General features: G+C 36.7%; 1 long non-coding RNA gene across 1 annotated transcript; it reads right to left on the reverse strand.

The window, feature by feature from the left end:
* On the reverse strand, positions 7,302-8,534 carry LOC107648157. Its single transcript, XR_002348682.1, has 3 exons — positions 8,315-8,534; positions 8,027-8,073; positions 7,302-7,486 (listed from the first exon to the last, which is right to left on the reverse strand). It is a non-coding gene; the product is annotated as an uncharacterized LOC107648157 (long non-coding RNA).

Genomic DNA, 22,769 nt, shown 5'->3' on the forward strand with positions numbered 1-22,769 from the left:
AAGAGAGAAGGAGAAAAAGAGAGAGGATAAAAAGAAAAAAGAGAAAGAGAGAGAGGGGGAAGGGAAGAAAGAGAGAGAAAAAGAGAGAGAAAGAAACGGGAGGAGAGAGAAAGAGGAGAAAGAAGGGAAGGAAAGAGAGTAAATAGAAAGAGAGATTTGGAAGAGAGTAAGATATAGGGAGAAGAGAGAGAGAGGGGGAGAAAAGAGGTTTTATTCTCTCTCTTCCTCCCTCTGTTTTTTCTCCTTTTTTATCCTCTCTTCCTCTCTATCTTTTTTCTCTCTCTCCCCTCCTCCTCTCTCTCTCTCTCTCTCTTTCTCTCTCTTCCCTCCCCTCTTTCTCGCGTTCTCTCTCTCTCCTTCTCTCTCCCTCTCTTTCACACTCTCTATCTCTCTTTCTCTAACCCTCTCTCTCTCCTTCCCTTCTCCCTTACTCTCTTTCACTCACTTTCACTCTCTCTTTCTCTCTCCCTCTCTCTCTCCTCCCCTTCTCCCTTCCTCTCTCTCCCTTTTTTCCAAAAGGAGGGGGAGAGAGGGAGAGATGAAGAGAGAGAGAGGGAGAGAAGGGAGAGAGAGGGAGAGAAGGGAGAGAGAGAGAGAGAGGGAGAGGGAGAGAGAAGGAGAGAAGAAGAGAGAGAGTGGGAGAGAGAGGGGAAGAGAGAAAATGTAAAAACTAAAAATTAATTTTATATATGTTAAAAGTTAAAACTAGTTTTAGCCTATAAATCAGTTTAAACTGGTTTTTTCAATTAAAACTGGTTTTATTTTTATGAACTGGTTTAAACTGGTGCATTGTATTGTAAACTGGTTTAAAACCAATTTCTTATTTAACAAAGTAGTTTGGTTCAGTTTCTAAACCATTTAAAATGGTTTAGTGCAGTTTCAATTCAGTTTATGAAAAAACTGAACCATGAATACCCCTAGCTAAAGGCACAAAGCTACTAATATAAAAAAAGTCATTAATGAAATAGTTCATTTTGGCTCTAATGTTTAAATTTGAGCATGCTTAACAAGCCAAACCATTTGAAGAAGCTTCTTCTCTCATTTGCAACAAACTACACTGTGAAGATGCAAAAAAATTGGCAAAAGACGTTGACTCATGCTGTCATGCAAATGTAACTCGTCTTTGATTAACACTTAAGGAAATATGAAAACAGCAACTCAAAAGTATTTTGACAACTATCTATGACTCTAGTACTATTTAAATGAAGCCCTGAAATCTTTACAAATTGATGAAGATTTTAGAGAAGATAAAGACTTTGAAAAGTCAGCTCTCAGAGTATCTTCTCAATATCTTCACCTCATACGCCTCATTTATGAAAAACAAGAGAATTTGGGTTGTAAACTAGAGTTTCATTGTATATCTATATAGATTACATTCATGTAAACTGATAATAACATATGTATGCAATATCCCATAAGCAAGATATGTTGACTATCTGAAATTGTTGAGTTTGTTTACCCTTTAATAATCCTGCATTGACTGTGAATTCTTATATCTAACAGTTTTTTGTATATTTGAGATATAATTGATTTTTGAAAAGAAAAAGTTTAGGGGGCAGCAACTTTTTAAAATTCTGTCTAGCATGTAACTAGCAAAGAAGAGTGAGCCATTGGATGAAATCTCATACCAATCTCACACCATTAAAATCATCATTGATAGCTATTTGATGACTACAAATCACAAAAGTTGCTGGCCCCTAACACTCCTCTTTTGAAAATATCTTGTAACTATATCAGATCTAGAAAATGGTTTTCAACCCAGGTATGAAGTTTGAAAATTTCTTATCTTGCTAGCTCATATTGTGAATTCTTGAACTCTATAGTTTTTCATTACTACGTAACCTGATCTATTAATGATCTTTAATCTTAAGAAGATTTAAGAAAAAAATATCTAAAGTTCTTAGATTTCTGGGTATTTAACATGAGTCAAAATTTAGCTTGAGAAGATTTGAAGAAAGAATATCTAATGTCCTTAGATTAGGCTGCGATCTAATCTGAGTCTTGTTTGAGAAGGTCATCTGAATATCTAAGATTTTTGATTTCTGAGATATCCAATCGAATTACTTCTTAGTTTGAGAAGGTTTGAGGGAATAACATCTAAAATTCTTAGTTTAGTGAAGTATAAATATGAGTCTTGCTTGAGAAGTTCAAGTAAATAACTTAAGTTCTTAGTTGGTAGGGTATCTAATTGAGTCACTTCATAGACTTAAAAAAGTTTGAGCAAACAATAACTAAATTTCTTAGATTATTTTACCATTTAGTCTGAGTTGAAGCTAAAGCTTGACAATTCAAATAACACCATTTATATAGTTATTCTATTAATAGAATTCTTTAATTTTTTGATGAGGATTGGACGTAGGCATTTTAACTAATTTAGTATGCGTCATTGTGTACACACAACTAGAAAATGGATTAATACAGACAGATTTGGTCTTTATTACAGACGGATTTTTGGTTACCGACGAAATTACCGACGGATTTTGTCCCTCTGTAAAAGCCCCGTCGAAAATTATTTACCGACGGATTTTTTCCGTCGGAAAATTACCGACGGATTTTTACTAGTTACTGACGGATTTTCCCTCTGTAAATTCTCCATCCATTTCCCAAAGGCGACGAACTTTCCGACGGATTTTCCGCCTGTAATTACAGACTGATTTTCAGACGAATTTTCCGTCTGTAATTACAGACGGATTTTTAGAAGGATTTTCCGTATGTAATTACAGACAGATTTTCTGACAGATTTTCCGTCTGTAATTTGAACTTTGGAAAATTATCTCCCACTCTAATTACAGACAGAAAATCCGTCTGTAAATCCGTCAGTAAGATAAAATATTTTTTTTTATTTTTCCAATTACAAAATAAGCTTGTTTTCATACAAAATACTATAAACAAACAAGTCAATATAATTCAAAACATAAAGAAAGTGTATTGATACATCAACTATAATAATAAATAACAACCATACATCAACAAAGTGTATTGAGTAAATTAAAAGTTGTTAATGGGTATCCAAAGGGCTCTAAATAATTTTTCTCATACTAGTAAATTAAAAGAACTATGTTACAAGCAACTCCTATTCATTTTTCTAACTCATTTGAACAATTTTCTGCTGCTGCTACTTCTTCTTCATCATCCCAGCTTTCCTCACACAGTCACAAATGTTCTCTAAAACCAGATCATCCATGTGCTGAAATAGTGGTATATATCTTACCAATCATCAGGGGCGCTTTTAACAGCTTGATCAAAATAGCCCTCAGCACTATCAGCCTCCTTCTCCATTTGCCAAATTAAATCCGCAGAGTGACAAAATAGTTGCATCACCAGGATTAGCCAAAATGGCTCTTTCAAGATACTCCTCGGCTTTAGGATAATCTCTACGAACCTATATTTGCAAATTGAATATCAGTGAACCATTCATAGACAGAGCACAATAGTTTTCTTAGATCTTCCATGTATTGATAAGTTTCAAAAACAAGCTTTACCTCTTTTAAGAACTTAGTATAATTTCCAAGCAGAAGCGCATTGTTGGGGTTAGCTTGAATCATAGTTTGGTAATAAGCATGAGTCTTATCTGATTCCCAGCCACCTCCATCTGGGACTCTTCCACTGCCACCACATATCTTGCCAACATCACTCCCCTATTACCTCTCTTCGTCTCTTCACCACCATCTTCATCATATTCTACTAGGATTTGCCTATCTAAACCTGAGACTGAGAAGAGTTCTCTGATTAAAGGTTTCCCTTTTGTTGTGTGAATCACTTGGTCACTTTCTTTGATCTTGGTACCATGCTGACTCTTAAGCACGTTACTACGTGGTATGCAACTCTTGTTGTCGTGCTTTGTTGGGCTTCGATGATCTGATGAGTCAGGCAAGTTTTGTCTTGGATTGGCAAACGATCTTGTTCTAGAAAATTGAAGAACCCTTTCTGCTTCAGGGGAGGATGGTTCCCTAGAATGGGGTATGAACGAGGTTGGTATTGGTGTCGAGGAGCTTCTTAGTAACATTGTTTTTCTGTTTAGAGAAACAAACACAAAAGACAATGAGAGAAAGAAGTAGTTCAAGGTATATAATAAGATCTGTTAGGAAGTGTGGAATGGTAGGCTGCTGAATTCTACGGCCAAGAATTGTTGTTGCATGTGACAGAAATGGAGTCAATATCATCATTCAATTCTTTCCAATAGTGGGATAATAATCATATTCTCTCTTTGATGTATTGAGACTACCAAAAAATAGCAACTGTCACCAAGCAAAACTTTAAATCCAATAATTTACAAATCGCACACCCCAAAAAAAATGGGGGAAAAAGGAAAGGCACAATCATGTTGTTACGCATAATGATACCTGAAAATTTTGAATTTATATGAGAGTCTATGGTGCCTATGCCTACAACGGCTATGGTGGCTAAACAATTTTTGCAACACCTAAAATTAATCACTGAAGAACTGGATCCCAAAGGCAGACACTATATGAAAAAAAAAATAGAATTCTTACAGATGAATCAGAGCCATTTCCGAGCTAAAAAGTTGAGGAGGAATATTGCCTGAGATTATTCTTCCCAAGATGACTGCATGTAACACGTATTAGATGGATTTTTCTACATAAAAGTAGTAAGCCATTTATTGTAGAAAATAAAAGAGTTGACTCACAAATGTTTGGCATGGTGCAACTTATCAAGACCAGGTACACTGCCACTAGAAATTGGTATAGGTCCTTGAAGCTCATTGTCAGCTAAATCTAACCAATATAGGTTCGATAAATTACCAATAGAATGTGGAATCCTCCCAGTGAAGCTATTGGAATTTAAGAGGAATACATTTATGCAGACAAGCATCACTAAAAGAAATTATTAGCAACCATGAAAAATCTGAACATTGGGGGATTAGCTACAGAGATTTGCAATTGAAGTTGTGACTGAATCGCTAATTAGCTTCCAAAAAGTAATCATTGAAAAAATTAATTTTAAGTAATAAATATTTTTTCTACATCACACGCACGGTACAGTTACTAGTTATATAGCTAGCAAATATTCTATGGCTAATCTCTATTGCAAAATTCATGGTGCAATAATGTACTAAAGTTAACAATGATAACTGCACAATGTTAATGCTTTTAATACAATCCCACTAAAAAGTCAACCTTTCATTGGGCAACACTACCAATTTCAGCTAGTTTTTTAAATAATATTTTTAAGTTTTTATTTACAATCACTCTTCTTGCTTCTTTCTCTTTTTTCCTATCCACCAGCCATCCGCTGCCGACCTTTAAACTTTAACCTTAAATCTTAAATTCTAAATTCTAAATCTTTTAAAAATAAAAATTTAAAAATTAATTAATTTTAATACAAGAAAAATATAATAGTAATTCGGCAGTTATCAAACTTATACTCCAATAATTTCCTGTCAATTATGTATAATTAACATGAAATGATTGTTGAACATCTAAATTCATGACATATTTTATATATTGATATTTACTTCTACCATATGAGGCCTAGAACAGCTGTTTCTGGTACTCAATAAGAAAAGATTGAATTTTGGATTTTACTATCTACCAATATATGTATGGATACTATCTAGAATTTCTATTTTATAGCGAAGGTATGGATGATGATACACCCATATAATCCTGAACAATTTTCACTACCTGCGAAGCATATAACACCCATCAAATTAGAGTAGAATCAATGTAGCATCTAAGCTTCCAAAGCAACACAGTGAGATGGGTAGCAGACTTGAACGCATGCTGCCATCATTGGTGGCTCGTTCTCTTCTGACTTGCTCCATTCACACCATTAATGAAGACGATGACACTGAAAGAGTTTATGCAGTTTCATACTATTACAAAAGAGAATCAAACAAAATATTCATGATGGAAAGAGGGAGAAAAACTGCAAGGGCAAGTTAAAAACTATACTTTTTTTCTGCTGGACCTCCTATGGACAATTTCTGGCTTCAATACAATATCACGACGATGAGATATTTAAGGCATATTGCAACCCAGTGAGCACCGAATGAAATGCAGATACTATTTTTTCCACCTTAACTTCATGCTAAAAAGCAGAACCTCTATAAAATTCTAGTATCTAAAATTTTAAATAGCAGTAAGCGAAAATGAGTCACAAACAGTGAGCATTTAACTATAAAGCAGCATGGAAGCTATATCCAACTATAAAGCAATAAAAATGAAGGCATGATCACCATGAAGCTGTCACCAAATTCTTTGATCAGAAAGCTCTTTTCTCAATATTTATTCATGGAAGCTATATCCAACTATAAAGCAGCATCAGGATCCAACCTTCTCTGGATTGCAGCAGCAGCCTATAGTGACAAAATTACAAATAAACAAGCAGAACCATTAAAACTAACCAAAGAGCCTCAAATAGTTTAATTTGGGATTCTCACCTCAAAGTTACCAAGCTTGTATTGGTATGCCATTTTCTCCCTCAGTTGAGCTTGCTCTTTCATTGCCTGTGCCTGTAAATGACAGCCTAGAAGTGTGAGAAGAAAAGAACCTTGACATCAAGAAAATAATCTAAGAATAGGAGCCACATCAACATAAAAAAGCAATCTGGTAAAAACTAATCATTCCACTTTGCATAGAGTGCTTCAAAGCAATCACTTGCTCTTCCTTATGCTTTTCACATGCTTGCAACAATTTTTGCCTACAGTGGCAATGAAAAAATGATCATGCTATAATGAAAATAAAGGAATTTAATGTTAAATCATATAAACTACTATATGCCTTGATGGTGTAGATGTTCTGATTTTGTGCAAATGAAAAACAGTTGAAAAAGTCAAAAAAACAGATTGAGAAAATCCTATGCATAACAAATTTAAAACAATGAGAGTGTAAGTTCAGAGGAAAAGCTTAGACAAATGGAATCAATTTACAATGCCAATAACAAAATCCACATGTAGGATGACACATACCTGCGCTGTTCTTCATCGTTAAAAAAAAATAACAGAGGACAAAAAAAAGAAAATAAAATAATGATATTCTGCCACAGTGTATATATATATATGAAGAATTAAGAAATTTGAGAAGAAATTGTTGTAACCTTGAAGAACTCATCTGAATTGCCAATAACTCTCTCAACAACCAAGTCTGCATTCTTAAGCTCGAATTTGTCCTAGTTTTGTTGCCACAAATAGCCTTGTCCCCTGGCCCTGCATACTCATCAAAGAAGCTATAATTTTCAGACCTCATGAAGCATCCATCAAGAAATATTTGGGACGTTGTGGCTTAAAGCAAACATGTTAAGGAACTAGTTTGTTGCTCAACAACAAAATACTATCATTAACTAAAGTATTATTGTAATAGCAGTTATCATGCAAATTGAAATGAGTTTAAAATGAAGATGTAAATTAAAGGATACAATGAGAAATATCCATCAGGCCTCAAAAAAGTAACTCTCTGACCACCATTGAGTATGACTTTGACATTCGACACTTTTCTGGGAATTATATAGTCTTTTGTTCCTAAATCTGCTAACAAATTTATGCACACCATTAACAAGAAATGGATGCACACCACAATGAACTCTAGCAAAACCTTGCTGAATTCCACTCAATTAACATTATCAGATACACCTAAGTAAATGAAATGACACCGGAGATGCTAACAGGCTCTGACAGCCATCTTTCTAAATATTTCAAATTATAATTGATACTATAAACCAACCGAAGCTTCAAATTAGATGAATTCTGAATGACTAAATCAAACTTGATTTTGGTGTGAACTCCAAAACAATATGAACAACTTGAACTGACATATGACTCCAAGCACCATTACTAGTCCCATCAACAATTCAAAGTCAATCTCACATATTAAAGTGCTTTAGTGCATCTACATATTAAAGTTGAAAGCTTTAGTTCATCTAAAGTTTATTGAACAAAATATAAAAAATCTGCTAATTCAAATGCAATGGTTATTCGCATCAGTCACCATCCAACAATTAGATTTTGAATTAACTAAAAAGTAAGAAAATAAAAATCAGAGTGACAAAAAAGAAAAACAAAGCATACTGCTGGGGATCTTCACTCGACCATAAATGGTGTAACCTTCAGCGGACCTGAAAAAAACAAACTAGGATTAAAATCGATCCACATAACATAATTCTAAACCAGAGAGAACAAACGGAAAATTAGGGTTAAGGGACGAGAATTAGGGTTAAGAAAAACAGGGAAGGGACAGGGTTAGGGCTAGGGATAATGAAATCGGAACAGAATCACAATGGAAGGGTTAGGGCTAGGGACGAGAAAGAGGCAGAGGCCTGCCTGAACTAACAGCGACGAGAAGAGACGATGACAAACCTCCGACGAGGAGAGAAGAAGCAGCGCGAGAGCGGCGGCGGAGGGAGCTCGTAAGACAAGTGCACGACCGAGAAAGCTCATGTGACGACGAAAGGAGCAAACGCATTGAGAGCGGCGGTGGAAGGAGCTCGTGCGACGCGAGCCGCGGCGGCGGCGGCGACACCGGAGGATGTCACATCTTCAATGGAGAGAGAGAGAGAGGGCATGGGAGTAATTCAAGGAAACGTGAAAAAAAGTGAACTGAAGTATTCGGGAGTAGAGTGATCCATCTCCTTATTCTAATTTATTTTCGACGGAAAATTTAAATTACAGACGGATTTTTCGTCTGTAATAATTTAATAAAACGCAGCGTTTTGTCTATTTAATTACAGACGGATTTTCCGTCTGTAACTATTTTTTACGGAAAAAATTAATTTTTTCGACGGAATTATCGACGGATTTTCTTTTCCGTCTGTAATTTATGCTAATTCATTTTTTTTGTTTTCCGACAAAAAATCCCTCTAAAATTTCCTCTGTATTTCAGTGGGATAAAATCCGTCGAAAATATCCGCCTGTAATAACTAATTTTCTAGTAGTGACATCTTTTAACTCTTAACTTTCTTTATTCTTGTTTATTACTTAATTAAGAGTCTCATTTCAATTGTCAATACAAAATCCTATAAGTATTTCAGATTTGTATCAAACTTATCTGAAGTCTTTCTAAGACCTGAGGAGCAATATGAAATCTGAAGTATCTCAAAAGTTGTTTTTGATCATATTTATATCTGTTATTTAAAATAACTAAGCTTTTGATTATACTTTTTTCTCTTGACTTTGGAAGTTGTTTTAAGTCAACTAACAAAATAAATTTCTTAAATTATATGCTAACATTATTCACTACGTACAAGTTCAAAGGCTTGATAAATATTTATAGTTCACTTGTTTCAAAAAATTTATTCTTTGAGCACAATTTAACCTCATTTATCGTTCATAGGATACCAAAAGGGATAAAGAGAGATCCACATAAATTGTATCAAATTTGGAAGAGAGGCTCCAAATGAGTGAAGCCAAAAACAATTATATGTTATAATTTGTTATACTATAAAAATCATAACTCAACTTTATTTACCTTAATTAGGAGTTTGTAACCAATGAGTTAATTACCATTATTACCAACTTAATCACCAAATGATCATAATATCAATATTGTTCATTAACCTAATATCTATATAAGGCACTTTTTGTATTTTAACAAAGGGGAAGATCCATCAAATCTCATAAACTACATCTTATAGCTTGTGTTTCTATACTTTTACATCTAACATTCTATAGTTATATATTTATTATATCTTTAAAATATTTACTGACTTGAGTATTAATGTCCTTTTTAGATACACCCCATCTATTTTCAATTTGACTTCAACCGCAATTATTGAAGAGTTTTTAGTGAAAAATTCTTTAATTTATAGCTTGAAGTCACCACTTTATTTTGGCTAGATGCTTTATAAAAAAAGCTTCAGATAACGAACTACAATGAGCTACATGTCAAAAAAATATTTTGATACAGGAACATTTTTCACCAGAATAAGAAGACAATTTCAGTTGTACTGCAATTTATAAAACTTATTGAATTACATTAAAAGCTTTTAACCAATTTTAACATTTGTGTTTAAGATTTTGTTCAATGCCTTTAAACAAATTATCAGGTGATATCCACTCAACTTTTATTCATGCCGGAGTTTCATACAACATCTATTAGCAATTACATTCACAATTACATATATTGAAGGCTGGAAAGGAAAATAGAAATGGAATTAAATTTTGCTTTGAGGTATATGTAATATTTATAACAGATTAATAGATATTATTCTGCATCCCATAAAAAAGAACTTAGTCAATATCTGCATAAATTAAAACTAGTTTAGATATGCCTAATCATTTGTACTTCCTTTCTACCACATACATATTTTTATGCACTACCTATTTAGTTTCCAGAGAAACTGCTTCTTTGCTTCTTTTGTATATTGGCTTGATATGTATGTAACAATGTTGTAGGGCCACGAAACTACAAATGCAGTTGCTACATAAAAAACATGGCCACCTTCAAAAGGCATTTTCTAGCAGCTGATAAAGAAGAAGATCATGATTCTGCAACAGAGGAACACAAGAACCGCCACATTGATATTGCCATGAACTCCGTGGTCAATACTTCTCTATGTCAACATTTTATGCACCTGTAACCACTCTCTGCCTCTCCCGTCTTACATCAGCATCATCATTGTCACTGTCAACTGCCGCCATTTGCTTCAAATGAGTTCCCATAGCTTTTGGGATTCTTACAACAGCAACAACTGCAATAGTGTCTTTCCCTTAAAAAATGTCAGGCTTTGTATAGCTCATTTTCAAATTCCAAATAAAAAAGCAAAAGAAATAGAGCGTGTAACAGCCACTGACACCGGGACGTCGTTTGGGTAACTAATTTTGGCGAGGTTAACAACCCTACTATGATCAAAGTAGCCAAGAACTCACCTTGATTGGCTAAACCAAGGATGCACCTCTTACTCTCAAAGAGTCTAGAAGAAAATAAGCACACAACTTATTTAATATAGAGAAAAGGACAAATAGGTCCCTGACCTTTTGCCCTGCGGACATTTTCGTCCCTGACCATTTGAAAATACTTTTAAATCCCTGACCTTCACAAAACTTAGACGAATGAGTCCCTTTATCCAAATGTCTCCGTCAGACCCAACGGAAAAGTCTGACGTGGCTCCCATTCTGATGACCTGGCGTGATGGGTTGACACGTGGACTGATGACTGGAAGGGTACTTTCAAAAATTGGACAAATAAGTCCCTGAGCTTAAAAACTACGTCGTTTCGTGTTTGGCCCCTTACAAACACTCCCATCCCTTAAGTTGTATACAATACCCATTACACCCATATCACTCTTACTGAATTACATTAAACCCTAAGAATAGCAACGATCACCATACTTTGTTTCTCCCTCTAAAAAATAATCACTACCTAGGCTGAGACGGTTGCGGTGTGTAGGGGCTGTCGAAGAGGGAGAACCTTCCATTGTTGTCTGAGTTGCTGTCTTCGTCACCAAAGGTAAGAATTCGTTGTGTTGCTTAGTTAGTGGATTGTCAGGTTTAATGCTTATGCAAGTATGAACTGTGTTATGAAAGGACTGATCGTGCATGTTGATAGTGTTGTCAAAAAAGTATTAGGGGTTTTCCTTTGAAATTGATTAACTGTTAGGGCAAAGAAAGCTTCTGGGGTGATTTTCGTTTCTGTCTTTTGAAGGACATTGCTTTTTAATATGTGAAAAGAGTACTTCTTGATCATTGCTTTTTGTTTTTGTTTTTTATTTTTCAGATGGTTGATGTGTTTGTAGTTCCTGTTTTCCACCATGGAGGTAATTTTGTGAGAGAAAGTAATTGTTTTTTGGTTTATAAAAATGCGAAGGTAGAGAAGTTTCCCAAAATGGACTTGGATTTTGTGAATTTCGGAGACTTGATCACACTGTTTAAGGGCTTGGGGTACCAATCATACAAGACAATTTATTGGTATGATCCAAGGAGTGATGATATTGAGTCTGGACTGCATATTTTGACAGGGGATGTAGGGATTAATGCAATGCGAGAGAACAAAATGAAGAATACAGAAACAGACGAGTTTTACCTATACTTTGACCACCCTGTTGATGAACCTGAGATTGTGGAGGATGTTGGAAACTAAAGTAACAGTCCTGTCATAGAAGAGGTTTTGGTGGATCTTCAGAATTTGTCATCCGATGATGGGTACAAGAGTACGGAGGATGAGCCCTACAAACCTCCCCCACCCGAGTTTGAAAGTGACAATAATGAAGATGATAACAGTGTTGATGACAATGGTAGCAAACGGCAGAGAGTAATGAAGGAAAAAAAAATTGTGTCTCCAAAGAAGCCAGCTGCAAAGAAGACAGGTGCTAAAAGAAACAGGAAGACATGGAAGAAGAAGGGACAAAGTAGTGGACTAGGTGCATCTAATGTTACCAGAAGACAGCAGGCTAGGACTGGGCCCAATGAGCATCATGCTAGAACTAATCTTGGGTTTGATCCTAATGTGCAGCCCAACAGAGACCTACAACCTAATAGAGACCAACATGTTAGGTTCTATGTGAGTGAAGTCTAAGATGATGATAATGACCCGGTATATGATTATGAATCTGAGAATTTACATACACCTATATCATGAAATGATGAATCTAGCAAGCATAAATTTCCTGAGTTTGATGATGATTATGCTTTTGGAGAGGAAAAGTTTGAGTTAGGGACTAGGTTTACCACCATAGAGAGATTTAAGGAAGTTGTGAAAGACTCATTTATTGCTGAGAGTATGGAGCTTAGGTGGACTAAGAATGACAAGGAGAGAGTGAGGGTGGGATGCATGGATGATGAGTGTCCGTGGCTGGTTCATTTATCATATAACAAATCTCTGCAATGCTACCAGGTGAAGACTTACAAAAATGATCATACATGTGCAAGGGACATGGGAAGTAATGCGGCTGATCAACATTGGATTAGTTTGAAGGTTGAGAAGAGAATGAGTACACAGCCTCATATGAGGACAAGTGAGGCTATTGACTTTCTGAGAGAAGAATTCTCACTCACTGCACATCCAAAAATAGTTTACAGAGCAGTTAGAGAGGCAAGAGAGAGAATCATGGGCAATGAGAGGGAGCAGTACAATAATGTGAGAGATTACTTGTTTGAGATATTAAGAAGCAACCCAGGGTCTAGGGCAGAATTGTGTGTCACTCCTATCCCTCAATCCCCCCTGTGTTTGATAAGCTTTATATATGTTTAGAGTCATGCAAGTAGGCTTCAAGATTGGATGTAGGCCGTTGATACATCTTGATGGCTGTTTTCTGAAGGCTTATTATGATGGACAACTCCTTACAGCAGTGGCCCATGATGCAAATAACCAATTTTATGTGGTTGCCTACGGAGTAGCAAGGTCTGAAACTAAGGAGTATTGGAAGCGGTTTCTGACTCAACTCCAAGAGGATTTGGGGGATGTGCAGACTCATGGTTGAAATTTTATGTCCGACCAACAAAAGGTAAACTTCATAATTCTTTAACTACTTGGTACTTGTTAAAAATTGATGGTTGTTTTACTTATGAGGAGACTTATTTACTTTTGGCTGCTGTTTTAGTGTTAGGTAATGTTTAATGTTGACTGTTGTTGAATACTAGGTTATTTTTTAGTAGCTATATACAATTGTATGATGACTGCTGGTTTAGTTAATATGAATGTGCAACTGTTAATTAATAGTTATGTATTGAAGGCTGGTTTAATATATGAATGTGCAACTGCTATGTAGGGATTGCTACCTGCATTGAAATTAGTGTTTCCAAATGCCCATCACCGAAATTGTGTGATGCACATTTAGAAAAATTTTATCAACCGGTTTAAGGATTTGTATATTCGGGAGGTGGTTTGGGACTGTGCTAAATGCACCACCATACCAGAATTCAAGGAACAGATGGAGAAGCTTAAAAGAATTAGCTAGGGTGCATGGGAATATCTGTCGAAATTTGAGCCAGCAACTTGGGTGAAGGCCTATTTCTCACATGGACCAAAAGTGGACAACCTCACAAATAACATGTGTGAAGTGTTCAACGCAACGATAGTAAACTATAGAAGCAAGTCTATTCTCACAATGTGTGAAGAAATTAGGTACTATCTGATGAGGAGGATGGTCAAGCATAAGGATTTACTAGAAAATTATCCTGGAAAGCTCGCACCTGTTCAACAGAAGAGGCTGGATCGTCTTATAAGGCCCAGCAACAAATGGCTTGCAGAGTGGACAGGTGACGACAAACGTAAGAGATTTGAAGTGAGTTGTAAAAATACAAAGGTAGAAGTGGATCTTATCAAGCAAACCTGCTCATGCAACAAATGGCAGCTAGTTGGTTAGTTTTAATTAATTGTTAAGTCTTTTCTTAATTACATGGTTTACTATTTACTGGTGCATGATGTTGTTCTGTTTCAGGCATGCCCTGTATCCATGCAGTAACAGTAATCAAGAAGAGGCATGATCATTCAAAGGAATATGTGCAGCCATGGTTATGCATGGAGTCAATCTATAAGACATATGCACATTGTATGCAACCTGTGCCAAGTTAGGAGTTTTGGACAAGGACTGAGTATTCAAGACCAGATCCTCCCATCATAAAGAGACCAATAGGCAGGCTAAAGGTGCACAATAGACAAAAAGATCTGGCTGAACCACTGATGCAGCAAGGTGACAAGCTGAAGAGATCATTTAAAGTCACTTGTAGTAAATGTGGTGTAGTGGGACATAATTACAAGACATGCAAAGGTGCTCCATCTGACCCCAACTGGAAATCTAAGACCAAGAAGTTTAAGAAAGGTGGCACAAGTCAATCAATAGTTGTCCTTCCACTATCACAGTCAGCACCAAATGATAATGTAAGTATTGTATTTAAGATAGTAATATGAACAATTGGCTTTGCTTCGTGATGTATGTCTTTGTTTAGTGCAATGTTAAGGAATTAATATAGTAGCTAGGGTTCTAATTGGTCAACATAATTGGAAAGGATGCTCATAACACCCAAAGTGCTCCATCTAGCCATGCTCTATCTAGCCAGGATGACATTAACAATAGCCAGCAACACGCTCCAGATGTAAGTTAATTCTATTAGTGTGAAATGTTGACCCCGTAAACTGTTATTTACCCTAAATTTCATGAATACTTTCTTATATATGACAACCAGGTTTCAAGTGTTGTGAATCTAACTCCTTCTATGTCTGTGGCAGTAACACCAAGGCCTGTAACACCAGCTCCAGTGGTAGACCAAGTCAGGCCAGGTCCTGTAACTAGAAGGACACTATTTAGGCCTCCACTTCAAGTTTCATCCATAACCCACCAAACAGTTCAACTAAAAACTTCAAAAATGAGGCCCAAGTAGAAGATATTCAGACCACCTGCTCCACTTTGTCCGAGTTCACTCCCACCCCCAAGTCAGCCTGCACCACCACAGTCTCAACCTCAAGGTGCTCCACCTGGCCCATAACCATATCAAGTCAGGCCAAGACCAAGTACAGCAGCTACCAAGGAGACATTGGTAGCAGCAAGCACAGTAACAACAAGACTGTTCAAATTCATCCCTAATCCATCCTCAATCAATCCAAAGAAGTGAAGAAATATGTCATCTTGGGCATCCCACTATGCCTTGTAATAGCTTTTAGGAAATTTGACTGTGGCAACAATGTTTTTTTGGGAGGCTTGTTTTTTTTTAGAAGCTCTTAGGATTTTATAAACCGTTGCCAACTTGTTAGGTGTTTGAGGCTTACTTTTGTGATGTTCAACTTCATAAAACTATACACTTTAGGAGATTTGTTCTTTTTTGGGCAGCTTTTAGAAAATTTAACTGTGGCAAAGATGTTTATATAACTTTCAATCTATGTTATGTGTTTATGTATACAACTTTTATGCCTACTTTCTTTAATCATTCAATGCTTCTTTAGATATTGACAACGTAACTTCAACAACATACTGATATCATTACTTGAATTGTATTTATATAATAGGATACATAAATTGCCTAAATGTCATGTTTCAATACACAACAAAAACTTGGATCAACCCATTTTTCTATTCTAATTTCTAGAATTCATTTCTCAGGCACTATATACATAAAAAGCAACAAAAACAGCACATACAATTATACCAATACAACAAGCTAATGGGTTTTTTTTCTTCTCTAAATCAGTAATCTTCTCCTCCAGAACAGCCATCCTATGATCTAATTCCTCTTCCTCTTCAACAACTTCAACTTCTTTCTCAACCAGAGGTCTTTTATCAAAGATGCAACTATTGCTTCCAATTCTCGCAAGATGCTCATCGACCCAAACAAAAAACTTGCAATGCGGTTGCTTTCCCTATCAAAATCCCCAAAATTATGTACTATATAAAACCATTTCAGAACAAAATTCCCAAATTTTTTATCTTACCTTATAGAATGGGCAACCCAAGAAGATTCTGTTTAGGTTGCTAATCGTCCTTGACATATACATTATTGCATAAACTCCACAAAAGCACCTTGGGGCGACATCGTCCTTCAGGTCTCCGGTGTGCACAACACAAGGAACTGAGCTTGAAGCTGAATTTTCTTGTCTTACTCCACTGAGGCTTCTTCTTGACGTTATGGATGCAGGTAGAGCTCATCACCACCAGCCTCCACAAAGAAACACAATCAATTTAAGGATTAGAGCCAAACGCGAAACGGCATAGTTTTTAGGCTCAAGGACTTATTTGTCCAATTTTTGAAAGTACCCTTCCAGTCATTAATCCACGTGTCAACCCGTCACGCCAGGTCATCAGAACGGGAGCCACATCAGACTTTTTCGTTGGGTCTGATGGAAGCATTTAGACGAAGCGACTCATCCGTCCAAGTTTTGTGAATGTCAGGGATTTAAAAGTATTTTCAAATGGTTAGGGATGAAAATGTCCGCGGGGCAAAAGGTCAGGGACCTATTTATTCTTTTCTCTTTAATATATAACTCAATCAACTCAACTTCATAAGCAAAAGGTGTACATATGCATATTTATACTAGCAGGGGAGAGAGAACCTTCATGACTCGGGCAATGTGGGACTAACTCATAACACAATATAATAATATATGCTAATCTAGACTACTTTAATTAACGACGCAAACGTAAAGATACATGCTCCTGCATCGTTCTCCCTGGGTTGGAAAGAGCTCCTGCATTATCCTCCCTGGGTTGAAAAAGGCTCATCTTGTATTGGCAAAAGATTCCATTGGTGAGTGCATTTGATCTTGAAAGATATGAAAAGACATAGCTCACCTTGCTTCTTTTGACCATCTACATGTTGTAAAGGAGTTAATACGATCTTCTTGCCATCTTTGATAAAAGAGTATGTATTTTTGAAACCATCTTGAAAAGCTTGACAATCATATTGCCAAGGATGTCCTAACAGTAAGTGACACACGTCCATTGGGATGACGTCATACCACACTTTATCCTTGTATTTGCTTTCCATAGAAAATTGGACACAACATCGCTTTGTTACTTTAACTTCATTCTCCTTTTTTAGCCGATGCAACTTATAAGGATGAGGATGTAACTTGGTTGGAAGGTTCAGTTTGTCTACCATATAATTTGAAACAACATTTTCAGAACTTCCGCTATCTATGATGACCTTACAAACCTTCTCTTCAACAGTGCATCTTGTGTGAAAGATATTGTGGGTCACCAACTCTCATCTTCTGTTACCCTTGTAGTATTCAAGTTTCGATGAACTACTAAAGCTTTTCCACAATCGGCTGTAACTTCTTCAATAGCATAGTCAATCTCACCTTTCTCCTCTTGCTCCTGAATTGGTTCTTTGTTAACCTTTTTCTCGGCAAGAGTGGTAACCCTTCTATTTGGAAAATCAGCAGTAACATGCCCAAAACCTTAACATTTGAAGCATTTCTTACCTGATGATCCACGCTTCTTCTTGCTTTTAAAAGATCATGTCTTCATTTCTTGTTGAACATCAAGGATGACTTCTTTGTCCTTCGGCTACTAATTGTTGCTCCTTTGTGTTCTTTGCTTTTCAATCTTTAATGACAGCATAATGACATCATCTAAGTTCCAATATGCTTGCAGCTGAACAACATCAGAAATTCCTTGATTAAGTCCTCTAAGATAACGAGCAGTTATTTGTTCTTTAGGCTCCTGAATGTCACACTACATAAGCAACTCTTCAAAGTCCATTGTATATTTTTCTACAAATAATAACTACTTTTCCTTCAAATTGTGAAATTTGATGAAGGTGTATTGCCTGTAATGTTCAGGAAGGAACTTGCGCTTGAGTGAGGGAAAACTTGAATTCCACACAAACTCACCGGCAAGTGTACCGGGTCACATCAAGTAGTAAAATTCACAAAAGTGAGGTCGATCCCACGGAGATTGATGGATCAAGCAATTTTAGTTGGGTGATGAATTTAGTTAAGCAGACAGTTGATGATTTGAGTGAAATTTGATTAACAAAAAGTAAATTTGCAAGATAGCTAGAGTGTAGAAGGTAAATTGATAGAAAAGTAAATTGCAGGAAGCTTAAATGGCTGAAACTTAAAGTGCCAGAAATTAAAAGAGCTGAAACTTAAATTGCAAGAAAGCTAAGTGACTGAATCTTAAAGTGCAAGAAATTTAAATCGCAGAATCTAAATTGCCAGGAAACTTAAATTGCATGAATAATAAAGGGGATTTGGGTGCTGGGAATCAAAACAGAATGTAAACTGCAGTACTCAGAAAGCTTTAAGGTGAAGAAAATTCAAAGAAAATGATTCATTAGAGATTGGAGATATTGTAATCCTTCATGAATCAATTGGATCTCAACTCCTTTCTCAATCATATGAATAGATCTATGGCAGATTGATATTGATTGAATCCCAATTCCTTGGTGATCCAATATCTCTAATCACAATCAATCTTGCCAATTCCTTGATCTAATTGTCATGAGAAGAGTTAAAGCATATTCTCTCATCCATAGGCCACACAAATTCTCAAAACCTTAATTCCTCCCGAATGGTGTTGGTTAGGAGAATTGTGAAGGATAGAGCTCCAATTCTAATGTAGGTGATTCCCCTTCCGAGGCTCACACCCACATTCAGTTGAATTAGACCCCCTTCCGGAGTGAATAATTCACAATTAAAACATAAGATATCCTCTAGCTACACAATTGAATTGAGAAGAAGAAGAATTTCATTGATTCATTGGAATTATAATAGAGCCCCTTCCCCTAATGAATTTGGGGTTTAGTTCATCATAGCTCAAGTAAAACCAGAAAATAGAAGGTTACAAAGAAATGCAAGAGAAAAGTGTAGAAGGAAAATACAATTCAGATCTGCTAACTAACTCCTCTATGCTCCAATTCCCTATTGACTAACTCCTTTCTAAATCAAATTCTTCTCTATTTATACACTTTCTAATTTCAGCCTTCAGGTTCTTGGATTGGGCCTCTTGATCTCAGTTGGGGTTGATTGGATTGGCTCCAAATGCAGTTGAAGAAAGAAGGGTGCCTAATTGTGCATTTCTGATGTTGAAGTTGGAGTCAACATTTTTGGGCCAACGTTGAGTCAAACATCCCTTTGGAAAAATAGATTCTGGTTGCTGTCATCAACGTTTGACTCAACGTTGGAGGGCCAACGTTTGACTCAACGTTGGCTTGCGCGTGGCTAATACGTACGCGTGGATGATGCAAATTACCACTTTACGCGTAAGCGTGACCTGCGCTTTTGCGCGTTTGATGTCAGAAAACTCATCCACGCGTGCGTGTAACTTGCGTGTGCGCGTGGATGCAAATTCCCCAACTCCAGTTTTTGAGAGCCTTTCGAAGACGTTGGACCCAGTGTTTGAGTAGCAACGTTCCCTCAAACGTTGCTCTATCCACGCGTGTGCGTCACCTACGCGGGGATTGTCAGAATTTTGGCTTACGCGTACCCGTTGCATGTGCGTGCGCGTCGATACACTTTTTCAAAATTAAGATTTTTGGAACTCAGATCGCGCACGTTGGCACCAGCGTTGGACTGGCAATGTTTCCTCAAATGTTTCTCTATCCACGCGTGCACGTCACCTACACGTGCACGTGGATTGTCAAAAATTGAAAATCCACGCGTGCGTGCATAGCACGCGTACGCGTCGCCACATTTTCCCGATTTTCTAGAAAGCACATTACATAAAAAACGTTGGGGGTGACGTTGGCTTGCCAAGGTTTCCTCCAACGTGAGCACCAGAACTTTTTCTTCTGTCATTGCCTCCAATGTTTGAGGTAACGTTGGTGGACCAACTTGGCCACCAATGTTACTTCCTCTGCTTTGCTTCTTCCTCTACCTTTTCCTCTTCTTTCTTGCTTCTTTTTTACCTAAAATCAATCAAACAATTGCATCAAAGTTGGCTATAACCACAAGGTGTTTGCATCGTTCATAACATCAAGCAAAATTAGCATAAAACCTTATGAGAAAGCACATAAATAACCATGTTTAATTTTCTTAGGAAATGCATGAAGCTCTAATCGAATTGCTTGCTTATTGCTCAAGAAAGTGCATAAAACCTAATGAAACAAGTGAAAAATATTTGTGAAACTTAGCATAAGATGACTTGTCATCACAACACCAAACTTAAATCTTGCTTGTCCCCAAGCAAGCACTAAAATATGAGAAAAAAGAGTGAAGACAGATAAGCATATATGTCCTTATTAGCAGGTGATTGAAATTGGTTCCTGGGGTTTTATGCAGACAGAATGCAGCTCAATTATTATCATCTTCCAAAAGTGAAATGTCCCTTTGAGTGTTAACTAGAGTTGCTGCTATAAGACCTTATTCTTTATTGATGCTTGTTAGATTTTCTTTCTTTTCTTTGCTTTAGAAACTTATTCTTTCAATTGTAGCTCAGTGTCAAGTGTTGTAGCAGCTCTTTGGCTCAATTTTTAATCAACACCTCTTCACTACAGACAGTTGGCTCACAATTCTTCTTAAGAACATTGATGCCCAGCACCTCTTTGGGTTACTAAATGTCTTGTAACTAGGTTGCTCTTGATAGTGGACTTTTGGTTGATAATCCTGGGTTAGTTAACCCAAGTTACCGAGTGTTGAAACACTCCTTGGAACCTAATCATCCAAGCAGATCCTGGTACAAAGACACCACAGGCATGTGTCTTAAGGTCCAAGCTATTGGTGCCTAGCTTTTATTCTTTGTTTCTTTCATTTGTTTGTTGCCAATTCTTGGTTCTTCCTTCTTTCCTTCTTACTTTTTCTTTTCTTCCAAGGATATTTATTAATTGAAGGTTCATACAGCAACTAAGTCTATACTTGAAAGAGATATTCTACCATGCAGCTTTTATTATTGAGCTTACCAATTAATCAAGCAATTACCACCACTGATCCTTATTTTTACTCCTACCACATTGGACAATTACTTTCTATTTCAATCACTTTCTCTTATTGAATCAAAAGCAAAGGGACAAGACACATCATTCAAGTAGATGAAAATGAAATAGACACTTATACTATAATATTTATTTTGAAAATTAAGAAAAAAAAAACAGAAGACAAAATACAGCTTACTTAAAAGTAAAATGAAAACATGTTCTTTCTTATTGATAGATAAAAAGCAACACCACCTTTCAATCCTTTGGTTGCTTTCCTTTGTTCTTCGCATCTTGCTTCTTCTTGCTTCTTCTTTCTTTTAGCTGTTTTTCAGTCCCAAATCTCTCCTCATCGCACAGTCCAGCATCCATCAAGTGCTGCTTCATTCTTTTCTGATTGCTTTTTGCTTTAGCCAGATGTACCTCATGTAGTGCAGTACATTCGTCATATGATTTGATTTCTCTGTTTAATAGTGGCATGCTGCGGGTTATATAGTCTAGCCTCGCTTGAGCGTTTACATCATATTCCACTCTGTCTTTGTTCCTGGCCTCCCCAGCTGTATGGTAAAGATTCTTCCACTGCCTAAAGTCTTGGAGATATTCCTCAAGCTGATCTTGTCATTCAGATATTTTATTGAAAGACTCTTGGAATTGATTTGATTGCTCCCTATGCTGATCCAATAGTCTTGCTTGAAAGTTTTCTTGTCTCTCCATTATTTTCAGCTGCTAGTTCTCCTACTGTTCCTGAGCTCTCATATATTGCTGGGACATTTCTGCAATGGCATTCTGAATCTGGCTTAAATCTAGTGCACTAGAGGCTTGTCCCAAAAATTGTTGTTCTGCCTGTTGCTCCTCTTGTTGTTCTTCCACTTGTACTTCCTCTCTTCTTCTCCTATGTGGTCTCCTTTGTTGCTGGGCAACTGTTACATTCATCATTCTCTCCAGGGTCATTGGCATGCCCGGTTTCAACCAAATTGGATTTGGATCCTCTAGTGGTACCCTGGCTTTTGTGCATAACCGCATGATAGTGCTTGGGTAGTGTAACCAGGCTTCTTTTGAATTCTTCTCTGAGATTTCTTAAATATCCTTTGCAATGATCTCGTGGACTTTTATCTCCCCTCCTACCATTATCCAGTGCAGCATGACGGCCTTTTTCTTGTTAACTTCTGAGGTGTTCACAGTGCCCAGAATTAATCTCCTTATAAGCTCATACCACCCCTTTGCTTCAAGGGTGAGATCTCCTCTTTTCAAAAATTTGTGCTTTCTATGATTGTCCCTCTCCCAGTCAGTATTAATCACACAGATATCACTAGAAATTTCATCATAATCTGGATTACCATTTATTCTTTCTTGGTAACCTGGTTCATCAAAATGCGCTGCCCTTAGTCCTAAGACCTTCAATATGGTCTTTGGACTAAAATCTACTTCCACACCCCTTACAAAACTCATGTAGGTTAGGGCAATGGCTGTATTTAGCCTTGTCGTGTTGGCATAAAACTCCCATATGATGCTAGCATTAATCCTGGTGATT

Source organism: Arachis ipaensis, chromosome B06, assembly GCF_000816755.2.
Source record: "Arachis ipaensis cultivar K30076 chromosome B06, Araip1.1, whole genome shotgun sequence".
NCBI lineage: Eukaryota > Viridiplantae > Streptophyta > Magnoliopsida > Fabales > Fabaceae > Arachis > Arachis ipaensis.